Consider the following 26,270-nt stretch of genomic DNA (forward strand, 5'->3'; position numbering starts at 1 on the left):
ATCACAACAACACTAAAAAACATCCTACGTCATAATGTTATTTTCCTGCCAAATGATAGCATTAAAAAACATTCAGGAAAATGAGGCGCTCAAAAAAGTGCTTACACGGTTAATTGTATAAAGCACTTCAGTCTATTTCCAGTTATGGGACTCATTGTCTTTAGACTTCTAATTGATTCCCGTCTCATACATTACGCCTGAGAGTCCTGAATAGCAATTTGTCATGATGGGATGACATTCACTCAAGGAGGGCTCCGTGGTGTTGATATAATGTAGGGAAACTGTCCGATTTTTGTATGTTTCCAAATTAACCTCTTCTGGACCTTGTGATTTTCTGTTTTTGCTTTTTTACTCCTGGTCTTCCTGAAGCCATAATTTTTTTATTTTTCTGTTCACGTTGCTGTATGAGTTTTAATTTTTTGTGTTAAACTGGACTTATACTATACATGTGCGACAGAGGTCTGGTAAGGGTTAAAGAAAGACAAAACCTGGAAACCAGTGAAATACAATTAGTAAATAAAAAACTAACAAAAGATATTCTGATATACATTTGCCTGTCGGATGGGCACTCATTTTTAGCATTCTTTGCGTTATGCCAGCATATATGCTGAGTGTACATACCAAACGCATTATGAACTTCGCGGATCCACAAAATGTGTCTACCATGTTGGGTCCGTGGTCTGCATTTTGCGGCCAAGTATAAGACTATCTTTTTGAGAAAAGACTATATGTTCTATCTTTTTGAGAAACGCACATATGGATGTGGAAAGCACATGGCCCATGCAGACCAATATGGAGACCACGGACCCTTTGAAGTCAATGGGACTGCAATAATAAATGGAACACATCTGTCTTCTTCATATCCACGGTTTGTGGATAGCAAAACAAACACGTTCATGTGCATGAGGCCTAAAGGTCCTTTTACACAGACCATAGAGAGTGTTTGTTCCTGAGCATCAGATCTGCTGCACAGAAACAATGATTTTTGGTGCCAACAAATTGAAAGGATCATCCGATAAGGCCCCATTCACACTTTGTGAGCTCTAAATGAGAGTTCGCTTGTTCATTGGGTGATCAAGGTCCTTTTACATGGACCAATATATCAGGCGATTATCAGGAATGAGTTAAACATTCCTCTTAATTGCCCGATTTTTAGTGGACATGGGGGCTGCGTTTGCATGCAGCAATCGCCTTCCACTGTATGGGGGCAAGCATTTTGCTACAGTAATCTCTTATCCCATAGAAAATCATTGTTTCTGGGCATCAGATCGCTGTTTAGATAGTACACTATGCTGCAGAGAAGTGATGTTTTTTGGTGCTGGAAAAACGGCTCATTCATTGAGTGCTCGTGGCACCTTTTACACAGGCCAATTATTGGGAACAAGCTTTTCTACAAAAGCTTATTCCTAATAACTCTCCTGATTATAGGTCCATGGACCTTCACATAGCTATTGCTGTATGAAATGATAGAGGTATGGAGAAATGAAAGCTGAAAAATAATGAAAAACACTGTAAAAAACAAAACAAAAGCTGAAAAAAAGTTTTAAAAAAAGGGTGACGTTGACATATCATGTAGTTAGAAAATTGCACTGTGCTTCACAGCTCTCATCAGGCATTGTAAGCTTTGCTCATGGTGGCTGATGGCTCGGGCTTTCCGGCAGTAAATACAGAACGGCATAACATTTGTATACTTCACGATGAGATCTGAAATTAGATGTTTGCCATATTTTTATTGAAATGGAATATAACAAACCTACACTGGAGAGAGCATATTTGATCTTCACGTAGATTTGTATCAAAGCAGCTTTCATCATCAAAGGGGTATTTCAGTTAATTTAGCTGGGGAGCACATTGCAGATATAGAAATGAAGTATGGAGTGAGGATCTGCTGCTAAATCACTATTATAGAGTAATTACATAAAAACAAGGCACGTAAATATGCTTTGCTCTGGAATCACAGGTGACTTATAGAGTGCATTAGTCCCATCTTGTTCTGTTAGAAACTACAAGTCCTAGATGTTCATAGACCACCTAGAACCACTGGTATTGGGCGGAGGCTACACTTTTGGCCACCATGCAAGTCAAGGTAAAATCATGGCATTTTTCCCATAAGGAAACATTCAAGTTCTGGTAATGCCACAATTCAATAGCAACCCGGAAGGTTTCCTTAGCCTGCCATAGCCCCTTCATACATAGGAGATCAGCCTTTTAACAGACATATGTTTTACATGTTCATGTCACAACAAGGTGCCAGTGGTCAGCAGAAAATGTCTGGAATCGCCCTTTTCAGCCATCCAAAATATGTAATGTATGGCCAGCTTAAGGGGTTTGCATATCTTTGAAAAAATCTAAGGGATGGAGAATATGGAGTTTTGGGTGCTCGTAGGATTTTGTCATTCACCAACATCCTGTTAAAGGGGTTGTGCATGTTTGGAAGGGGTGTGGGGTGTTCGATAACTGGGCAGACCTGCAAAAGGACACATACTTACTTGCTTCCCAACGCTGGCTCCTGTCTCCTGCGCTCTCCGGCCTTAGTTGCTTTGCTTGAGTCCCTGAATGTAAACTTCTGGTTTGACACTGCTGCAGCCAATTTATGGCCACAGTGATGACCTGCTCCCCTTGCGTCATGTGATATGTTCACTAGATGGTCACAGGAAGTTTACATTTTTACATTGAGTAACCCAAGTGGAGCAACAGATTCCGGAGAGGAAAGGTTCCAGGAGACAGTGTTGGGAAACAGGTAAGTATGCCTCCCTTCGCAGGTCTCCCCAGTACAGTGTTTTATGTAAATTACATTTCCCTCTTTGGTAGCGCCCCCTGCTGTTAATTCTTCTCGTCCACTTTCTCCTGCCTTCACAGGAGGACTAACATCTTCAGTAACTTCCCTGCTCCCTTCCCATCCTCTCAATGCAGGCATTTTGTTCTTATAGTTTAACAGGTGAAGAAATCCAGACACTTTTTATTCAAGTATCCCCTTCTAAATTCATAGAAATATATAGCTACTGTATATCTCACTCTAAAAAAATAAAATAAAAGGGAAGGAGAGTGAGGAAGGAAATTAGTGGTGGGGGGATTACATACCATATGTGTCTCTGGGGCCATAAGCGAGACTATTTTCTATGCAGGGGAGAGTTAACGAGCTAATTGCAATGTATACTAGGAGATGCAGGTGCTTAATGAGCTACTACCCACGCATGGAAAGGAAAGAACGTCCTTCAAGTATGGAAGTAAAAAAACAAACAGATTTAAATGTGTGGGATAGCCCTTTTAACCATCAACAGCACGGGATTCTGCTCTTTAGATTTCACATTAGATACGATTTTATGAGTTGACTCTTGTGTAAACACCTTTGAAAGCATCATTCCTAGTTTAAAATGGCCGCATGCATTGGACTAGGTATGGATGAACATGCCAATTTAGGTGGGAACAGCTGATGTTTGGCTGATTCCAGGGGAGAAGCAGAGGGTTTGATTTAGGGGATTTGAATTTCAACAGGCTGATCCTTTGTTTTCAATTTAGGTAAGTTGCCACCATAGGTGTCTGGCAGCAACTTCTTTCCCGCTTCTTACTTAGAACACATCCACATGTATGTGCACACGTGCATGTGTATGAAGGAGTAGCTATGGGCTGAATATCCACCTTTAACCATTCTTTTATCACCTTTGGACAGTATAAAGACTACTTATTGGGCATTGTGCATAAAAACCAGAAAGCGACAATTCTCCAATCCTAGAGATCATGTGATTGCTGGGGTCAGGTATCTGCACGAGATGCTGGGTATTAGCAGACCCCAGATCAGCTCTGTAGTTATGCTGTACAGCCCTATACAACCTCTCCAGGGATTGTATTAAATGTCTCCCAAAGGTCTTTTGTGACCTAATGGGGTGGAGCACAATGTGTAAAATAAAGAAAAAGAAAAAATAAAACAAAATAGAAATATACCGTAAATGGAAAAATAATTAGAAACGTTAACACACTGCACTCTTAACCCCACTCTGGAGATCAATAACCCATACATCAAAATGCAAATGGAGACACAGTTCAGAAAAATATTTTACTTGCATGTTGTGCTATTAAAATAATTTAAGAAATTTACAAAATAAACAATTTCACCCTTTTTTAAAATATTTTTCTGGTTGTAAAAAAAAAAACTAAATTTAAAATTACATAAAAATAAAACCCATCTGTCACTGAAAAAATTTTGTAAAAATTATTTACATAACTGAACAGGAAAAAAAAAGTTATGGCTTTTAAAGGCACATGTATTGAAAAAAAGAGAATGTGCCCGGTCAGGAAGGGAGGTAAACGGTCCAGTCTTTAATTGGTTAAATGTTCCGACTGGTTAGTCAGGTGGGTCACGATTCAGTTCGGATGCTATGCGTTTGCTACATGCATCACATCTTGACGGAAAACCTGCTTGTGTGAAAGAGCCCGAAGGCCTGTGTCAGCAGTCTGGTAACTGGGAAGAGATTGCCATATATGACTGTGAGAAAACATGAGAAGAGGTGCTTGGTTTTGCGGAGAATCGCCTCTCTTCCTTGCATGTAAGCCTGCCAAGGCAACTATACATTCTAGCCATCTGCCACACCATGGGTTGTTATCTTATTATCTACATATCTATGACCTGTATCTGCTGCACTATGGATTGTTTCCTTGTTATCTACATATCTGCAACCTGTATTGATTTGCAAGATTGTCAAGAAGCCTTGATGAAGGGAAACACTTGAGGATAACGTGCAGGCTGCACAGATATATTTGCCATGCATGAAGGTATATTTCTTGGGTGAGAGCAATGAGCAGGTTTGGTAAAAGTGCAGTCTTACTCCGAATGGTTTATGCCATAAATGATATATTAATAAGCTCAAGCCTTGTGCCTCCGTCCTCTCTTGGGTGACATTCATAGGCTACATTAACCACCCTTGGTCAGTAACAGCTGTAGTGCTATGGGATTATCGAATTAAATTCCATAGAGGAAAAAATATGTTATGAATGTCATGGGCTTTATACTTTGTCCTTTATTGATAATCTGGATTTTTAGATTGTAAACTTGCAACATTTTGTACATTATGGTTGGGTTATAAAATCTGGATAGTTGCAGAATTGTGGATTGGTCATTGCGAGAAAGTTTTTTTGGGGAATGTCAAGGCCGCCCCTTCATTGTTTACCATGCATGGCTACATACATTATATAGTGGCTGTGCTCAGGGGCATAACTAGAAATGAATGGGCACCCCCCAGAAACTTCTCCGCAACCGCCACTCCTGCGGCTAGTCAAGATCACTCTCCTCAGCCCAGGCCTGGCAGCCGCTCCATCCGTTTTTCAACACACATATACTGTATGTTGTGTCACTGCTTGCCAGGATTTGGATCCCCTTCATTCGGATAATGATGATCCTTGTGATAGGCTCTCAATATCCCAAAAAAGCTCTTCAAGTTAAAGCTTTTTGGTTTTTCATCATTTATGGATTAGGTGTACCCCGCACTGACATGGCTTAATAAAGGGAGTGTGCCCGAAACATTGTCACATGTCTGTTTTGGAGCCTCAATAAAGTTCTGTGCACTGCATTAACAACAGGTCTGCTGTATATTTTAGAGTTTTGCCATCGATGCCCACTGGGTGCTGACACTGTTACAGCAAGGTTAGAATTTTATAAAACATATCTGTTAAGGCTACATCTTGGCCAGGAAAGCCGTTGCGCAACCAAGGTTTCGGTGTGTAGTAGAACTGAATAGGGTCACAGTACGACTTGCAAGCTGTTGCAACCAGGATCACAGAAAAATCCGGCAGGGTTGGATCTCTTTGTGATTCTGGAGTCGCGGTCACGGCAGCTTGCGAGTCGTACTTTGACCCTGTTCAGTTCTGTGCCTACACTGCTACACAGCGATCCTTGGTTGCATGATGTGCATCATGGCCAAGAACACCATGTAGCCTTAGGCCTCTTTCACATGGGCGTCATGTTTTTTGCCCGGATAAGAGGCGGGTGCGTTGCGGGAAAATGCACGATTTTTCCGCGCGAGTGCAAAACATTGTCATGCGTTTTGCACTCGCGTGAGAAAAATCGCGCATGTTTGGTACCCAGACCCGAACTTCTTCACAGAAGTTCGGGCTTGGGATTGATGTTCTGAAGATTGTATTATTTTCCCTTATAACATGGTTATAAGGGAAAATAATAGCATTCTGAATACAGAATGCATAGTATAATAGTGCTGGAAGGGTTAAAAATAATAAAAAAAGTTAACTCACCTTCTCCTCTTGTTAGCGTAGATCCCGGTCTGTTCTTTAGCTGTGGACTGAATCGTAGATCCCGGTCTGACGTCAGATCACATGCTCCAATCACATGGTCCATCACCATGGTGATGGACCATGTGATCTGACGTCATCAAAGGTCCTTTAGCCCACAGATAAAGAACAGACCGGCATCTACGCTAACAAGAGGAGAAGGTGAGTTAACTTTTTTTTATTATTTTTAACCCTTCCAGCACTATTATACTATGCATTCTGTATTCAGAATGCTATTATTTTCCCTTATTAACATGTTATAAGGGAAAATAATACAGTGAATAGACTGTCACCTAGCAACCATGCGTGAAAATCGCACCGCATCCGCACTTGCTTGCGGATGCATGCGATTTTCACGCAACCCCATTCATTTCTATAGGGCCTGCGTTACGTGAAAAACGCATAAAGAGGAGCATGCTGCGATTTTCACGCAACGCACAAGTGATGCGTGAAAATCACCGCTCGTGTGCACAGTCCCATAGAAATGAATGGGTCAGGATTCAGTGCGGGTGCAATGCGTTCACCGCACGCATCGCACCCGCATGGAAAACTCGCCCGTGTGAAAGGGGCCTTAGAGCTCAAGCACACGGCTGTAGCCGTTTTTGCGGTCCTCAAATAGCGGATCTGCAAAACACGGATACTGGCTGTGTTTGTTCCGCATTTTGCAGAATGAGCGTCCTGCCCAATAGAACAGTCCTATCCTTGTCCGTAATGTGGGGCCACGGAACGGACATACAGATGCAGGCAGCACACTATGTGCTATCCGCATCTTTTGTAGCCCCATTGAAGTGAGTGGGTACTCATCTGACCCACAAATGCGGATCTGATGTGGACGAAAAATACATTTGTGTGCGTGAGCCCTTATACTGCTCCACCTAGGTTTTCCTGCACACGGTACTGATTTATGTGCAGAAAATCCACAATAAGGATTCATTCACACATCCGTGTGTGTTTTGCGGATCCGCAAAATACGGACAGCGGCAATTTTGCGGACCGCACATTGCCGGCACTAAGAGAATATGCATATTCTTGTCCGCAATTGCGGACAAGAATAGGACATGATCTATTTTTTTCAGGATCGGAAATGCGGATCCAGAAGCGCGGAGCGGAATGGAATTGCGGATGTGTGAATGGAGCCTAAATCTGCACCAAAACTGCACAAAAAAAGCACATAAATCCTCACTATTTATTGTGTTTTTTTGTGTGGTTTGATGCAGATTTTTTGCAGATCCTCACCCTTCCATTCAATAGGGGGAATTCCGCGCAAAAAAAAAAACAATTAACATGCTGCAGATTTTAAAATCCACGCCGAAGCTCCGTTATCGCACCTAACAAGAAATAAATAAAAGCAAAGTTTACATGAGATTTGTCACTTGAATGGGTCTGCAATCACGGAGATGTGTAACGGAAGCACGGATCGGAACATCATGGAAGCACTACGGAGTGCTTCCCTGGTGTTTCTGTCCGTGCCTCCACACTGCAAAAAAATAGAACTTGTTCTATTTTTTTGTGGTGCAGATGGATCACGGACCCATTCAAGTTGATCCGTCCCAGCTGCCGCACGGACGTTGCCCGTGCATTGGGGACCGCAAATTGTGGTCCCCAATGCACGAAACGGACCCACAACGGCCGTGTGCAAGAGGCCTTATACGGAGTTAAATGTGCCTGAGCCTACAGGTTTGTTCTACTTACATGGTAAGGCCTCTTTCACACGACCGTTTTTTTTCCCCCGTTTTGCGGGCCGTTTTTTGCGTTCCGTATACGGAACCATTTATTTCAATGGTTCCGCAAAAAAATGAAATGTACTCCGTATACATTCAGTTTCCGGTTTTCCGTTCCGTTAAATGATAGAACATGTCCTATTATTGCCCGCAAATCACGTTCCGTGGCTCCATTCAAGTGAATGGGTCAGCAAAAAAAAAACTGAAAACATGCGGAAATGCATCTGTATGTCTTCCGTATCCGTTCCGTTTTTTGCGGAGCCATCTATTGAAAATGTTATGCCCAGACCAATTTTTTCTATGAAATTACTGTATACTGTATATGCCATACGGAAACAAAAAAACGGAACAACGGACCGCAAAACACTGAAAAAGCCATACGGTCGTGTGAAAGAGGCCTAAAGGGTATACCCAGGCCAATAGTATTTACAAGAGGGGGTGCAATGTCTATCCCCTATGAATGCAGTTTGCAAGCTTTGGTCCACGTGAATATATATACCCAAAAGCTAAAGTTTGTGAGGGCGTCTTTGAGATGATATGATTTAAGACATCTGAACACACTTTCTATTACTTATGCTTTATCATTAAGGTTGTTATATAATTACGGTGCAGTTGACCTGTAATTACATCTTCACACACTTCAAGTAACAATTATTTGGCAATTTATTATCTCTGCTGCCATGATCTGTCACCGTTCGGTTGGCAAATTATCACAAGTTAAAAAAAGCAATGCTGTAATATTATGTAAAGATGTTGTGAAAAAAATCGAGTGAACCAGGATGTATAAAAGACGGGCATACAAGAACGGATAGTGGTAGGTTCACAGATTTAAAGTATAACTGTCATATATTTTTTTTTTTGGGGAGTATTGGATTGTGGTGATTAATTAATGAAAGCCACAAGAGGACCCCTTTGTGCTGCAGGAGATTAACCCTTTAGGGGGGAGGGCTCTGGTTACTGACACTTTTGGGGGGCTATTGTTACTGGCTAGTGAGGGCAGGTGGGATTAGCCTCAGGGTGAGGGCAGTGGCGGCCATCTTAACTGAATAGTGAAATTGCAGTTTTATGCAGACTGGTTGCTAATGGCTGAATCTTATTAAATATTGGGTAAGTCAGTCTAATAGTAACTGATTCTGGAATATCATGTTATTAGTAACTACATATATGAAAATTGAAATTACAGCTCCTCCGCCCCATTCATTTGAATGGGAGGGAGCAATTAGATTTACACTCCATTATGTTCAAGAGCTGTAATCACACTGCTCACCAGTCCAGTGTCAATGGCGAGCAGGCAAACGGTGAAGAGAATGCTGTGGTCTCTTTAAACAGATGATCGTGGGGGGTGCAGTGAGTATGCTGAGGGATAAGTCATCAATATCGGAAAATGGACAAACCCTTAAAAGAGACCAACTGTGTATGGAGACTTATTGACAATGGTCCATGGGAAAATGTTATGGAAAGAGGTTATCTCCCAAAGAAAGAGAACCATCTCGCTAGCACCAACTTTTGAAAGTGGTGGCTCATTTGAGTCAAAGTCCGACTTAGGGCTCATGCACAGGACTGTATGTATTTTGCGGTCCGCAAAACACGGATCAGCAAAAAAAACAAAAAAAGAAACTGATGACATCCATGTGATGTCCGTGTTGTATCCGTTTCTTTTTTTGCGGATCCATTGTAACAATCGATGTCCTTGTCCGTAAAACGGACAAGAATAGGACATGTTCTATTTTTGGGTGGAACGGACTTGCAGACATATCCAAAAACGGAATGCACGTGGAGTAATTTCATTCTTTTTTTTTTGCGGACTCATTGAAGTGAATGGTTCCACATACGGGCTGCAAAAAATCTAGAACGTGTGCATGAGCCGTTTGTCACAGACTAAGCCCCGTGATCTCTTTTAGGCCTCATGCACATGACTGTTGTGTGTTTTGCGGTCAGCAAATGGCGGATGGTGTCTGTGTGCGTTCATCAATTTGCGGAACGGCACGGACAGCCATTGATATAACTGCCTATTTTTGTCCTCAAAACGGACAAGAATAGGACAGGTTATATTTTTTTTGCAGACCACGGAATGGAACAACGGATGCGGACAGCACACGGAGTGCTGTCCGCATCTTTTGCACCCCAATTGAAGTAAATGGGTCCGCATCCAAGCCGCAAAAACTGCGGATGCGGACCAAAACAACGTTCGTGTGCATGAGGGCTTATACTGGTCAGAGTTGATCCATTTTCAGATTAGGGTACTTTCACACTAGCGTTTTTGTTTTCCGCTAGTTTGCTCAAATCACACATGCAGTTTATAGGCAGGAATGGATCCAACAGGGAGGAAAAGCCATTCCTTTAGGCCTCATTCACACGAACGTGTGCGCTCCGTGGCCGTATTGCGGATCCAGTTCTGTGGGCATTCCGCATAACGGATGCAGAGCCATTCACTTAACTGGGTCCGCAAATCCGGAGATGCGGAATGGTGCAGAACGGAACCCTACGGAAGCACTAGGAGTGCATCTGTGGGGTTTCGTCCCGTACTTCCGTTACGCAAAAAGAACATGAACATGTCCTATCTTTTTGCGGAACGGGTGGATCGTGGACCCATTAAAGTGACCCATTAAAGTGAAAATGCAACTAATAACTTTATTTTTTATTATGTCCCTTTCCAGTCTTTTTTTTATATAGGGATATATATTTTACATTTGCCGGGGTTAGAAGCTGTGCTGTAAGCTAGTAGTGGCATTCATAAAAAAAAAAAAAAAAAAAAAAAAAAAAATTTAATTATTGTATGTATTTACACAAGACCTTTTGGGTGGCATTTTGCTTACATTACTATTTGAACTGCAGCTGGGGCTGATATATCGGTCCCGGTTATAGGGGAAATGCATCCTCTGCAGAACTGGTCTGGGTCCAGACAGCACATGACCATTTCCTGATCTTTATATACAGTGATCAGAAAGGGGGGGGGGGGGGGGGGGTGGGGTAAGAAAATGTCTCCCTTCTTTATGGGGAGCCTGTCTTCATTGCGTCGATGAGCGGGTAATGAGCTTTTGATTACTGGACCCCACAATATTTTCTGTCCCACTGTCCCTAGGATAATTCTGTTGCCAAAGATGAGTTTGAGGGTATTGGGTATTTTTACGTAGTTAAATTAATGATTTTTAATTTCAAGTTCTTAATTAAAACGTAGGTCTCATTGGGTCCTTGAGCAGCTGTTAAAATATTCCAAAGGAACCTGTGAACAGCTGGGCTGAGATAGACTGGTCCCTGCAGGAGCAAGTCTGCAAAGCTCTACCTTGGCATTTTTGGGAGGTAGTTAGCTCTGTCAAAAACTTGGAGGACACAATCAAGATTTTGTAATGTACAATAAAACATGTACTGTAATGTACAAAAAGTTTTTAATTTTTTTGACTGCAAAAATACCAGGTATATAAACAATCACCAACATTATGTGTTCGCGTTGTAACGTGACCTCCACATCTTAATCTGATTTTTTTGTTGCTAAAAACGTGCTACATTCTGATTTACCTCGGCGCTGGTTATCTGGTGTTAGATTCACAAATATCTGGACTGAAACGAATGGCAGTATTCATGCTGATAATATTTCATCTTTAGCACAGTATCTATTGTTTCCAGTGTGGAATTATATTGGCCAGAAAATGCATCAGGCCTGTCGAATGTGGTGGTGATTTATGTGCATCTGTTCTGAAGGTCAGTTATGTGTCATAAAGATGCTAAAGGCTTTTCCATGTTTGACATTTTAGGCTACTTTCACACTTGCGTTCGGAGCGGATCCGTCTGGTATCTGCACAGACGGATCCGCCCCTATAATGCAAACGCTTAGATCCGTTTGCATTACCATGAACAAAAAAAAAAAAAAAAAAAAATTTTTTTTTTTTTTTTTTTTGTTCATGATAGTGCAAACGGATCTGTTTTGACTTTACATTGAAAGTCAATGGGGGACGGATCCGTTTGAAAATTGAGCCATACTGTGTCCACTTCAAATGGATCCGTCCCCATTGATTTACATTGTAAGTCTGGACAGATCCGTTTGCCTCCGCACGGCCAGGCGGACACCCGAACGCTGCAAGCAGCGTTCAGGTGTCCGCCTGCTGAGCGGAGCGGAGGACAAACGGTGCCAGACTGATGCATTCTGAGCGGATCCTTATCCACTCAGAATGCATTAGGGCTGGACGGATCCGTTCGGGGCCGCTTGTGAGAGCCTTCAAACGGAACTCACAAGCGGACACCCGAACGCTAGTGTGAAAGTAGCCTAAAGGGGTTGTCTCATGAAAAATATTCTACAATTTTCAAACCAGCACTTGGATCTTTATTCTTTTGTAATTAAAAATGTAACTTGGCCACTGAGTTATTTAATAAAATGTATATGTATTGCTCCACCTGCTGTTTGTTCTTTTTGTTATTTCTTTGTCCATCTCACTGAGATGGCCGCACATGCTCAGTTTCATCCTTCAACTGCCTCCTGAGCTGTGATAGGTAGAGCTGAGACACGCCCCCTTAGCTGCAGCAGAAGAGACACCCCCCTTGAGCTGTCAACTTCATATAAATCTAGTGTCTAGGATCCATGTGAGGTACAGGGCTGGTTCTAGCTTTGTTTGAAAGAGGTTGTCATGTACTGTATGATGTCTGATTTTTATTTTTTACATTAGCCATGGGATAACCCCCTTTAAGAACTAGTCATGGGATATGTCATTAATGTCTGGTAGGTAGTCTCATCTGTGAGACTCCCATTTATGAGGAGAAAGCATCCATGTGCCGACTGAATGATAAGATGGAATTGCAAGTGTGGATGTCTCCATTCAAGTCCGGAAATAAGTGAGGGGTTGACCACTTTCTGGTTACTCTTGACCTATGTCTTTGTAAGATGATTATATGCCACTTACTAATATAGTCTTTGTTGAAATTCTGCACCATTTTCTATATTTGATAAGGCATGCCCCCTTGTTTGCCAAGTCTTTTGTGCTGTCCACATAGAGGTCAAGAGTAACCAGAAAGTGGTCAAAACCTTTAAATTAATTTTCCTGTCTTAGACATCTCAATGGATTTAATTAAATGCATATGCCATAAATGTCTGATAGATGCATCTCCTGCCTTGGGAACCTGTACCTACCTTCAAAACATGGATCTCCCAGCCTTTAGCGCTGCTAGTAAATTAGTGGCAATCTTTCCATACACTCTCTGCCTCCCCAGGCAATAGTCAGACCCCTGTTCTGGAGATAGAGGTGGGTGCCTGCATAGATGGGAGATGCATCTGTCAAGCATTAAGTTACAAAAGGAAGGAGAACCCAATGTGTTTGCACCAAAGGTAAATCAAGGTGCAGCTATCATCTTTAGAAGTAACATACAACATTGTGAATTGCATTCTTTACTGCTCTGTTTACCGCCTTTCTTTTTGGATCTGCAGTATTTAATAAAAATCTGAATTTCATTATGAGTAGTGATTATTTTATTTTTTTACAGTGGACATGATGCTCTAACAGCTTGGTAAAACACAAATTTAATAAATGGACCTGTAAACCTTAAAGCATACCTGAGTTTTTTAATAAAGATTTCATAACAGATTTACTTCTTTGTACAATCATAACTATGAAGGAACAGTTATGTTTGAGCTTCCCTAATGTTTTTTCAGCCACATTATTCCCCATTTCAGCTGCATAGCTAGATGCATTTCACTTAGAAGCAGGGACGTCTCTCTATTTCCAGCACTGTACTGCAGTGACCTCCTTTTCCTTACTTCCCACTATGTTTGTTTTCAGACCTAGAGCTTACAGACCAGATACAGAGTGATAAACCACACACACATAAAGGCATACTAGGCTCCTGTGATGTTCAGAAGCAGTGTATAAGCAGTTCTTTTTATCAGGCTCTGGTAGCTCTCGCACTTCCTCTAAGCCTTCTTCTGAGTCTCAGGGATGAATTTTACCTGACAACAGGCAGTGGACTACAGTTTAGGAGAAAGTGAGACCCTAATAGCCATGACTTTACAGCTTTTTTTTTTTTCAGGTGAATGCAAGCAGATTTGTTAAATGTCGTGATTTAGAAATTTGTTAATTACACCGTTCTCTATTAAATTGTGTGAAAGTACGGTGACTCTTTATACTGTTTTCATCAGCATTTTTTCTTCTAAAATCCAGAAGAGGTAGCGCTCTGACAGTATTTTGCTGGGTGGTACCCAACTGGATGAGACTGCTAAGTGATCTTGTGACATGCATGGTAAAGCCAGCCAAGATTATCAGGTTGTTAGAAAATCTTGTGGGTTTCAGAGATTAGAAAAAGAGATGCAAGCCAAGATTATACTCTGTTCTATTTCTGTAGGTTTCAGCCTCAAATGTCTTAGCTTTTTTTTCTTTCCTTGAATATTTGTCATTTTTACGTGACTTTTATTTATTGTTTAATGGCTTTTGAGTCTTCCGCTGTAAGGCAAGATAAGCTTCTATCCTCTCCTAATTAGAGCAGGGCTGGATACTGGAGTAAATCAATTAATCTCTACGTCAGAGCTCTAATCTCTAGTCCTTGTGGCTTGGATGTATATCACCCAGCAGTTCTCCTTCATCCAGAAAGATGTGTAAATCCCTGACTCAATGAAACAGATGGATGAGTAAAGCAAAGAAAATATTTCAGATCACGAGTGGTTTAAATCTGATGTTGCACAATAATATTGGGGGGGGGGGGGGGGGGGGGTCGATGTGACAGGAACAAAGCTACAATGCGCACTTGTATAAAGAACAAAATTAGAAATACAAAAACATCGAGCTCCTTGCTGTAACAACATGCTAGATTCTATGGGGAAGATTTATCAAGACCTGAATGTGGTATGCCAGTCTTGATATCCCCTGCACTGCTGGAGGATGCACTTAATAATGGCGAGAGTCCATGCGCCTAAGGGTACTTTCACACTTGCGTTAGAGGATTCCGGCAGGCAGTTCTGTAGCCGGAACTGCCTGCCGGATCCGGAAATCCGTATGCAAACGGCTAGCATTTTTTTTCCGGATGCGGATCCGTCTGACAAATGCATGCACAGACCATGAAGCCGGATCCGTTTTTACCGGAACACTTGCTATCGGATCCGGCATTAATACATTTCAATGGATCCGGCATTCTGGCAAGTGTTCCGGAATTTTGGCCAGAGAAAATACCACAGCATGCTGCGGTATTTTCTCCAGCCAAATACCATAAGAGGGACTGAACTGAAGGACAGGCTGATGCATACTGAACAGAATGCTTTACATTTAAAATGCATTAGTATAAAACTGAAACGTTTTTTTCCAGTATTGGGCCCCTGTGACAGAACTCAATACCGGAAAACTTTAACGCTGGTATTGAAAGTACTAGGGCTGCAACGATTAATCGATGTAATCGATTATATTCGATAACTGGATTCGTTGTCGACGAATCCAGTTATCGAATAATCGCCGATTCGTTGCTATGCGGGCGGGCGGGCGGTCGCTGCATCTTTATTTTACCTTTTTACAATGACGCTCCTGCTCCTGTAACAGCCAGGCAGAGCGGACGGCGGCGTAACGTCACTCACTCACGTGACATGCCTGCTCCGCCTCCTTCATTCATGAAGTGGGCGGAGCAGGCGCGTCACGTGAGTGAGTGACGTTACGCCGCCGTCCGCTCTGCCTGGCTGTTACAGGAGCGGGAGCGTCATTGTAAAAAGGTAAAATAAAGATGCAAGCATCGGGGCCGGGGCTGTTAGGGGGAAGGGGGAGGGGGGATCTGTCTATGGCACTGCTATGGGAAGGGGGGGTCTGTGTATAGCACTGCTATGGGGAGGGGGGAGGATCTGTCTATGGCACTGCTATGGGGAGGGGGGAGGATCTGTCTATGGCACTGCTATGGGGAGGGGGGTCTGTGCACTGTTATGAGGAAAGGGATCTGTGCACTGTTATGCCCATAACAGTGCACATATCCCCCTCTCCATAACTACGCCGTCCACAGACCCCCCCTCTCCATAACTACGCCGTCCACAGACCCCCCTCTCCATAACTACGCCGTCCACAGACCCCCCTCTCCATAACTACGCCGTCCACAGATCCCCCATAAGTGTCGTCCACAGATCCCCCATAAGTGTCGTCCACAGATCCCCCATAATAGTGTCGTCCACAGATCCCCCATAATAGTGTCGTCCACAGATCCCCCATAATAGTGTCGTCCACAGATCCCCCATAATAGTGTCGTCCACAGATCCCCCATAATAGTGTCGTCCACAGATCCCCCATAATAGTGTCGTCCACAGATCCCCCATAATAGTGTCGTCCACAGATCCCCCATAATAGTGTCGTCCACAGATCCCCCATAATAGTGTCGTCCACAGATCCCCCATAAGTGTCGTCCACAGATCCCCCATAAGTGTCGTCCACAGATCCCCCATAATAGTGTCGTCCACAGATCCCCCATAATAGTGTCGTCCACAGATCCCCCATAATAGTGTCGTCCACAGATCCCCCATAATAGTGTCGTCCACAGATCCCCCATAATAGTGTCGTCCACAGATCCCCCATAATAGTGTCGTCCACAGATCCCCCATAATAGTGTCGTCCACAGATCCCCCATAATAGTGTCGTCCACAGATCCCCCATAATAGTGTCGTCCACAGATCCCCCATAATAGTGTCGTCCACAGATCCCCCATAATAGTGTCGTCCACAGATCCCCCATAATAGTGTCGTCCACAGATCCCCCATAATAGTGTCGTCCACAGATCCCCCATAATAGTGTCGTCCACAGATCCCCCATAATAGTGTCGTCCACAGATCCCCCATAATAGTGTCGTCCACAGATCCCCCATAATAGTGTCGTCCACAGATCCCCCATAATAGTGTCGTCCACAGATCCCCCATAATAGTGTCGTCCACAGATCCCCCATAATAGTGTCGTCCACAGATCCCCCATAATAGTGTCGTCCACAGATCCCCCATAATAGTGTCGTCCACAATTTGTTTTAATATGGCCTTTGAACATAATTTTTCAAGTAAGATCATATAAACCTCTGTTTTGTAATTTTGTCGTTTTTTCCGATTAATCGATTAATCGTAGTAATTAATCGGCAACTAATCGATTATTCAAATAATCGTTAGCTGCAGCCCTAGAAAGTACCCTAAACTGAAATCATCAGTCTTTATTTATGCCGGAAAAATGTTTTTTCTGACTTTATTATTCATGTGGCAGGTATTGTCAGTCATTGATAGCATTCGCTGAGTAAGGGCTCATGCACACCAACGTATTTTCTTTCCACGTCCATTCCATTATTAAAAAAATAACCAAAGTTACTCTGTGTGCATTCTGTTTCCGTATTTCCGTTCTGCAAAAATAATAGAACATGTCCTATTATTGTCCGGATTACGGACAAGGATAGTACTGTTCTATTAGGGGCCAGCTGTTCCGTTCCGCAAAATGCAGAATGCACACGGACGTCATCCGTATTTTTTGCAGATCAGTTTTTCGTGGACCGCAAAATACATACGGTCGTGTGCATGAGCCCTAAGTGTGTATACAGAGATAGCTGTAAGTCACTGTACACAGGGGTGTCTTAAAGGATTTTAATACTGATGACCTATCCTCAGGATAGGTCATCAGTATCTGATCCTGGAACCCTGTCGATCAGCTGTTTGAGAAGGCATCGGTGCTCCTGTGAGCACCTGTGCCTTCTTTCAGCTCATTGTATAGCGGCGGTGCTTGGTATCACGCTCAGCCTTATTCACTTGATAAATGCGGCGGCACTGGCCTAGGAGAAGCTGTGAGAAGGCGGCGGCACTACTGTGAGCAACAATGCCTTCTCAAACAGCTGATTGGCGGGGATCCCAGCTATCAGACCCCCACCGATCAGATACTGAGGACAGGTAATCAATTATAATGTCTCAGAAAACCCCTTTAAGTTCAGAAAGAGCAGAGGTTTGAATACAAGTATTACTGAATCTTTTGCTAAAAATCTATACCAGTCTGCCCAATTCCTGCTGCCCCATAACATGCTCCCGGCAGATAGTACTCATTACAAGGTCTCTGGTTCTCTTTAAAGGTGTTTGAGACATTTGAAGAAAGTATTTTATATACAATATTCTAGTATGCATTTACCTGGCATGTCTCTGAACTACATGGACAACCCATTGATTTCACTGTGATGCTTCCTTTCCCCTGTGGTGATGCTGCAGGCAAATTGAACTCTTCTTGGCAGGTTTCCCACCAGATTACAGCTGATTGCTGGGGGACAGCCTGCGATCTGCTTACTTCCAGAGGATCCTTGTTAATAATAAGGGATTGTTCACGTAGCCCCTTTATCTGCCTAAGGGGGGCTGCACATCACAGTGAGCACAAACATATACAAATGGCTCATTTATACCGCCATTTATATGTAGTCTATGGGCATTATGGGGCCTAACTAAATCTTACAGTATTTCATGCTTCTTAACACTTAACATTTTTCCAGCTGATCATAAATTTTTATTGAAGAACTATATTTTTCAAATAAATAAGTAATTGGCGCACAAGAATAAGAAAAGGTCATAGGTGTGGGTGACCTGGCGATACTGTGAGGACTCCCAGAAGGGCACAAGTCCAGAGGTGGCAATGGGACAACAGGAGCATTAAAGGGTTTTGCGCCACTTTCTGTTACAACAATGCACCAGTTGTAAGCACTGTTATAATGGTGCCCCTGGTGTTTAAGGCTACTTTCACACTAGCGTTCGGGCGGATCCGTTCTGAACGGATCCGCTCATAATAATGCAGACGGAGGCTCCGTTCAGAACGGATCCGTCTGCATTATTTTTAGCATAGAACAGCTAAGTGTGAAAATAGCCTCGTACGGATCCGTCCAGACTTTCAATGTAAAGTCAATGGGGGACGGATCCGCTTGAAGATTGAGCCACATTGTGGCATCTTCAAACGGATCCGTCCCCATTGACTTACATTGAAAGTCTGGACGGATCCGCACGCCTCCGCACGGCCAGGCGGACACCCGAACGCTGCAAGCAGCGTTCAGCTGTCCGCCTGTCCATGCGGAGGCGAGCGGAGCGGAGGCTGAACGCCGCCAGACTGATGCAGTCTGAGCGGATCCGCCTCCATTCAGACTGCATCAGGGCTGGACGGCTGCGTTCGGGTCCGCTCGTGAGCTCCTTCAAACGGAGCTCACGAGCGGAAACCCGAACGCTAGTGTGAAAGTAGCCTAATCTGTACAGTTATGTGCATGTCCACCTACTGAAGTGGTCTCACATGGTCAGTTCCATCCTTCCAGCTATATCTACTATTAGAAGCTGTAACAGGGAGAGAGCTGCAGTAGACAGGGCATGCTTCCTTATCTGCCTGCCTGAAGAAGTCTAGTAGAGAACATGGAGCAATGAATGGGGAGATCTCTGGATCCATGTGAGGTACAGGGCTGGCTCTAGCTTTGTTAGAAAGAGATTGTCATGTCCTATACGATGTCTGATTTAATCAATCATGGGCTAACCTCTTTAATTGGGAAAAAAATTGTGTGGTACATACAGTACAGTAGGACAAATGCCACATACAGGAAAAATTACCGAAGAGGAAAGAACTGTAGTCTGTAGAGGAAAGAACCCCAGCTATGAAAGGGGGAAAAGTGTGCTGTCTGTATCTTTTGTGGCTCTATTAAAATGAATCGGTCCGCACCTGTTCCGCATCCATTCATATAGATGTGTGAATGGACCCTAACTTATATTTCATTCATGTAATGTCCTGATCATTCTGGGCTTTGAAGTCAAGGGGTGGTCCTATCAGTGAGGACAGCCTTCCCTCTATGACTGTGTATACAGAGGTAGCTGTCAATCACTGATAGGACCGCCTCCTTGACTTCAAAGCACAAAATGATCAGGACGTTATATGAATGAAATTCATATTATGCAGAATTTTTTCCCATCAAACTATATATATCATTCTCAGGAGCATCTTTTGCTCTATGACTTGCTACCTGTAGCTCAAACACCATGTTTGACAGGTTCCCTTTAAGAACGCCCGAGATTCCATGTGGAGAGTAGCTCTTCACCAGTGGATTACGAAACATGCCATCCATGGAACATACATCCCTAGGGCTGTTTAACAAGAGGGAGTTGTCCATCCGGATGGGATGTGTGTAGTAATCGCATAGCATCTGGTCTGAATCCTGACCCATTCATTTCAATGGATCTGTGTAATTAAACATCATTCTCAACTAAGTGCACTAAAATTTGAGACTTTTTGGTGCCATTATTTTGGCACACAGAGGATTTTAAATGTCCTCCATGTTTTAGATGCCACCAGCATCTATTGTTTTGAGTAATGGTCTTATTCTTTATTCTGTGAGCTACAGTACATCATTATTTGAGAATATTTTTCATGGCATGCTTTATGAAGTGAATCAACTTTGAGGTTGTCTGGTGTACATGGTAGTCATTCAGCAGCCTGGAGGGGTGGAAGAGGAAGAAGGTCTCAGACAGGAGATTGGTTAGATTAGTCTGCTTATTAGCTTTCACAGGGTCATGCAAAGTTCTTAGGCTTTTCGGTCTATCCTGTGAGTGTTCCTCTTTAAGTCATGGTTGTGTAATATGATTACTGTACAATAGTTAGAACATGGGACTGATTGTGGAGTAGGTTACATATTACTTTACGTATACAACAGATTTTTAGTGAATGTGTTGGGTATTACACAGTTGTACCTGACAAGTCTTTTCTAATGCTGGGACCTAAGTCTGAGTAGCTGCTGTTCAGTCCCCTGTAGGTTATAACATTACAGGAACATACATTGAGGTTGAATGTGTGACTACATCATGGCAGGTAAAAGTCCTTTTAGAAACCTAAGATTTAAAGTTATTGACCTATTACTTAATGAGATTGACCAGAGGCAGTTCCCTGTTTAGGATCCTTCTCTCTTGGCCAGAGTGGAAAGCTGTTATACGGATCTCCGCATATAGCTGTATATACGGATCTCTATACAGTATTAATCCAAAATTTGAACAAAGCGATCTCGGATGTAGCATCTGAAGCTCACTTCACTCATCACTAGTCATGTTTATCGGACTAGTACCTTGGAACCGAAGCAGAGTTCGGTTTCAAGTTTTAAAGGGGTTTTCCACTTTAAAAATAAGCTACCGAAGTTATTCAATGAAGTCACGTGCGACTTCACGAATAACTAACTTCGGCTCATTGGAGCCCATACATTCTAATACTGTACGGAGACAGATCGCCATACAGTATTATTCCAAAGTTTTGAACAAATCGACTTTGGATTAAGCATCCAAAGCTCTCTCTTTGCTCAACTCTATTCATGATGAAGACGGTGGACCACGGTTGAAACGCGTAGCTGTATTTTAACTAGTTTTTTATGTTTTTATACAATAAAACACCTACCTCGAGGTATTCGGTGCAGCGCGCTGTTTTTATTTGTTACCTTTGTGAGCTTTTTTGTCTTCACTTCTCCTCCGGCCCTCTCCATGCAGTCTCCAGGGAGTGAGGGCAGCAGCCTGGTCTCTCTTCCTAGTGTGGAGGAACTTCGCCCTTCACATGATCCGGTAAGGTGTATTCACCCACAGGAATTAATACAGTGACCTAGAAGGTTTCACACCAGGGAGCGCCCTCTCTTTTATTTGTTCATCTGTCCTATGACTGCTACAATATGGGAACAATGAACGGCATTGAACCAGATGGACATTTTAAAGAATTATTATTTTTTTCATTTTGCACTGCATCCTTTAAAATTTTACAGCCTCTTGGAAAACCCCCTTTAACTGTGACGTAGAACTTACGCTGCTATTAGTACCCATTGGTATAATATATTTCACAGTCTCTTTCCTTATCTGGGATCGGTTATTCCGTGGTACTAATAAAGAAGTTCTCAATAATATCGAGTAGGACTATTCTATTCTTGCATTGCTTTTTATAACTGAAGGTTAGCGTGTTTATAGAGCAGACTGTGAAGATAATGGTCAGGAATGTAAACTGAACGGAGATTACAAGTGCATCAGAAGCGTAGGTGCCGGGAATTCAGGCTGTTTTCTGTAGTCCGCGTATCCAGAAATAATCCCCTAGAATTCCATTAGTCATAGGTAACTTTGGGACAGCTTCATTTACCAAGAAGGCAAGGACTGCGGCCCTACAACCCCCACTTGTTAATTCACACAACCTCATTGGAGAGTAGCATTGGATAATTCCTGGATCTTGTTCATCTCCCTGTGGATGGGAGATACATGGCCAATGAGAAATCATGTTGGAGAAAGCAAGCGTAGATAATTTAATGACCCATGCTCGTGGCAATTGAAGGGCTGCACTGGATTTCACCGTAGAATGATTTTGGATCATACAGCGGTCTAGCAATTGGAGAGAGGCTTGTTGCTACGACAACAGCCATTAGTTCAAAAAGTATTGACTGTTGTTATGGCAACAGAGGTCCCATTGTCGCTGGCCCTAAGCAGATTGAGATGACGATTTAACAAACTACAAAGCAGTCTCTATTTTCAATCATGGCATTTATTTGCTTTATATTGGTCAAGTAATGTATTTCAGATGACAAACTCATTTAGTTTCTGAATTGGGAAATGAACCTTTGGCCTTTTCCTTTTCATCAAATCAGCTTGAATCTCTCCATAAAGAAAAAGAAAGCTGAAAATTGTCCTTTACATTATGCGACTGCGCTAAAATCCAATCATCTTTTACTAAAGTGTATTGCCATAAACTTTACATACATTTCCAGTATCTATAGTGATGGAAAATTAGATGAATATGATATAATGTACTTGTCCTAAATGAAAAGTAATGGGTCAGGGGTTTTGTTTTGTTCACTTTGGTTTTAAAGCACCAACATATTTGAATTTCCCCACACACTGGGGCATATTTCAAAATGCCAGATGAACCCACATAAACAAGCAGACAGCATAGAAACTACATGCCGACATTGTTTTCGAATGCAGAACTCCATCCATGCCCAAGACCTTCACCGGTGTTCTATCAGATTTTCAGAACCCCGTAAACGCATTGAGAAAAAGCTATGAAGCATCAATTTTGAACAAAACTTTTAACAACTGGTTGGAAGCAACTGCAGTAAACATGTTATAGATCTAGCATTTTGTTTTATTTTAGGTGAATATTTTTGAGTTGTTTATTCTTCACCTGGTAAGGATAAGTTGTGCTAAATTGTAGGTGAGTTCCACTTAGATCCACCATAGAAGTCCAGTAGGTAGGAAGCACTAAAGCAGTGATGTTTTGCAGGGAGGCCTTCCTCAAGCTGTATGTTTGAAGAAGGGCCATCATACCGAAATGTTGCTGTTATGTGCTTTTGTGCTCCACAGTAAAGCATTGAATAATGTATTTGGCGGTGCCTTAGGGCCTTCTTGCAGATTAGATTCCAGGCTTTCTAGTAACTTCCACCAATATGGACAGCAGTGGGCATGTCAATGCTCGAAACCTCTTCCACCAGTCATCAGATGGCAGATCCTAGGATACATGTGCCTCCTGGATACAGCTCATGCCTCTCATACAGTTATCACCAAGCTGATACTATTGCAGTAAAAGGAGTGTTAGATCAAGTATGTGGTGTTAGGTAATTATCTCTTTTTAACAACGTATTAACTACTCTGGTTGTTGATTACACCTTTTGGGTGACACCCATCAATAATGGATGGCATGCTAAATAGCTACTAAGCGCTAGAAAACCTTAATACTCTTCTCACTGGGGAGTTGTTACTAGTAATAGCCTCATAACTCCATGGTCTTATAAGAGATAATTGCTTTCCATTCTGTAGCTAGGTGCCATTCACACTTTCCTTTTATAAAATACTAGAATTGGGAAAAGTTGAATGTGCAACTCCTTTCTTTTTTGCTTCACATTACAGACACCCATGGTACGTAGAACATAGGGACGATGTTGGCTATGGTGATAGTCTACTTGCTAGTATTTTTTAATGGTATATGTAATATGCTGGTTTAAAAAGTCTTAATTTTGTTCATATAAAGGGGTTTCCTTAGGATACACCATCAATGTATTATTGGTGGAGTCCTTAACCCCAGGACTAGAACAGTACGGTCCTACTTTATTCGTGTGACTGTCCCCAGTCATTTTGGTTATCCCAGCGGAGTACACAAGAAGTTGAAGACTACAGCTTAGGCGGGTATATTGCAAATTGTCTACAGGCTCCTCTGATGTTGGTCCGGTATTCCTCACAAGTACTGTAGAGGCTCATTTAACTGCCACATATTTAAAAGGATTCACCTATAAACAGAATAGCCTGTTAATATCTGATCACTGGGGGTTTGACACCACGCACCCTTACCTATCAGATGTTTCAGAGTAGCTCCAGGCCAGAAATTGGCACCAGAAATATACAGCCTTGTTAAGTGTGCAGTAGTATTGTAATTGTAGCCCTGCTCCCTATTACTTTGGGAGCAGTTTGTCAATAAATAGCTCCTTCCGATGGAACTGTGTAGTTCTGGCGCCATAACTACTTTGAAACGGCTAATCAGCGGGGTACCCAGACCCCTGCTAATCAGATTCTTGGCTTATCAGAATGATAGGCCATCGATATGAAAACCCTAGACTGCCCCTTTGATGAGGTGACCCATTCCTGTCCTCCGATGCTTATCAGATTTGATTTATCTGAAGTTAAGAATTCATTCCAACTTTCATCTGACTATATCTGTTAGAGCCTAATTTCTAGATAAAATCTTATTTAAAAATACCCATAATAAAACCCATCAGGTACCTTCGATAAAGGCACTTGAAGCGCAAACATTTTTTATATATATAGTACTGCCCATGGCTTTAAATTTAGAAGAATTTGGATCGTGGCACAGCCAGGGAGAAGGAGACGCCCATTGAGAAACCCTGGCGTTTCATCCTCCCTGTACCGATGCTCAGTATTAACATACTGAGTGGAAAAACTGCAAGTGGGCACAGTGGGGCGTAGGAGCGATATTTGAAAAAAAAAACAACAGGTATTTATCTAAACAAAAAAAAAACATGAAAGGTTCTTTTTAAGACAGCACATCCTGGTCTTGGTTTACTTTGGAGAAAGAAGTATCTGCAGCCCCCTTGTCTTTTTACAAGTGGTAATTGTATTGTTGGTACCAACATAGGATGAGCAGCATATCAATTCTACATCATCTGGTGATTATGGTCATGGCTTTCATTTCACTGCTGTGGAGAAAAGATGTCCATCTGTCCATATCTCTCTGGTTCTTGAAAATAATTGATGACCTGTACATGGAGCACTAGACATTCGCCTTATACAATTCTTTTGATAGGATTTATAGAAAGTGGTTTTATTGGATGGAATTTCAATACACCATGGAGTATCATGATTACTTGCAAGACACGATCTGAATGGATCCTTGATTGTCCTTAGCTTAGTCTCCCTGGAGACATCCTCTCAAAGCTCTGGCGTTTCCTTCCCCCTCCCTTAGCTGCTACCGTCACCCTGTCCTCTCCCTGTTTTTACTCTTTCTACCTTCTTCTCGTTTCTTTGTCTTTCATCTTAATTTCTTTCTTGTGTGTGAGTTTCTTTCTCTTCTGTTTTTCTCTACTCTTCTGGATTAAAATTAAAACATTTAGGTGGATCCGGTGATGGGTCACATAGTTCTTGCCTGTTGGTCAACCCCGGATCTAGTTGCCGTTAATTCTGTTACGTACTCTTTTTTTTTTACGTGTCTTTGTACTTTGCCTTGTGATTCTGCCCTTGTTTAAAAATTAAGGGGAACGTTTATCAAAACTGGTGTAAAGGAAAACTGGATTAGTTGCCCGTAGCAACCAATCAGATTTCATCATTCATTTTTTTTAGAGCTCCTTTGGAAGATGATAGGTGGAATATGGGCAACTAAGCCAGTTTTCATTTGCACCAGTTTTGATAAATCTCCCCCAAAAATAAAAAAACATGGATATCATATAATAACTAAGAAAAACTTTGGAAGAGAAAAAAAAATATATATAACGTATGGTCAATGTGTGACAATTCTGATCAAAGTAGAAGCCTTTACCATGTAGCACTAAATCCTTTCTAACTGGAATTGCTTTTAGGGGGGCATTCACGTGGCCATATTTTCGCTCCTCATCCGATCCACATTTTTGCAGACCCTTTCATTTTAATTGGGCCGCAAAAGAGGTGTCCATATATCCGTTCTGCGGCTTTTCAAAAACAAGAAATAAAATGGAACATATTGTATTCTTGTCCGTTTTGTTGACAAGAATAGACATTTCTAACAAAGGGCTGGGCATTCTGATCTGCAAAATACGAAAAGCACGCAGCCAGTATCCGTGTTGTGTGGATCACAAAACCGATCCGGT

General features: G+C 42.3%; 1 protein-coding gene across 17 annotated transcripts in view; it reads left to right on the plus strand.

Moving 5' to 3' along the window:
* The window catches only part of CAMK2G (calcium/calmodulin dependent protein kinase II gamma), a 267,692-nt gene that overhangs the window by 129,275 nt on the left and 112,147 nt on the right, over positions 1 to 26,270 (plus strand). The gene's annotated exons all lie outside the window — the stretch shown is intronic.

This window comes from Bufo gargarizans, chromosome 6 (assembly GCF_014858855.1).
Source record: "Bufo gargarizans isolate SCDJY-AF-19 chromosome 6, ASM1485885v1, whole genome shotgun sequence".
Classification (NCBI taxonomy): Eukaryota; Metazoa; Chordata; class Amphibia; order Anura; family Bufonidae; genus Bufo; species Bufo gargarizans.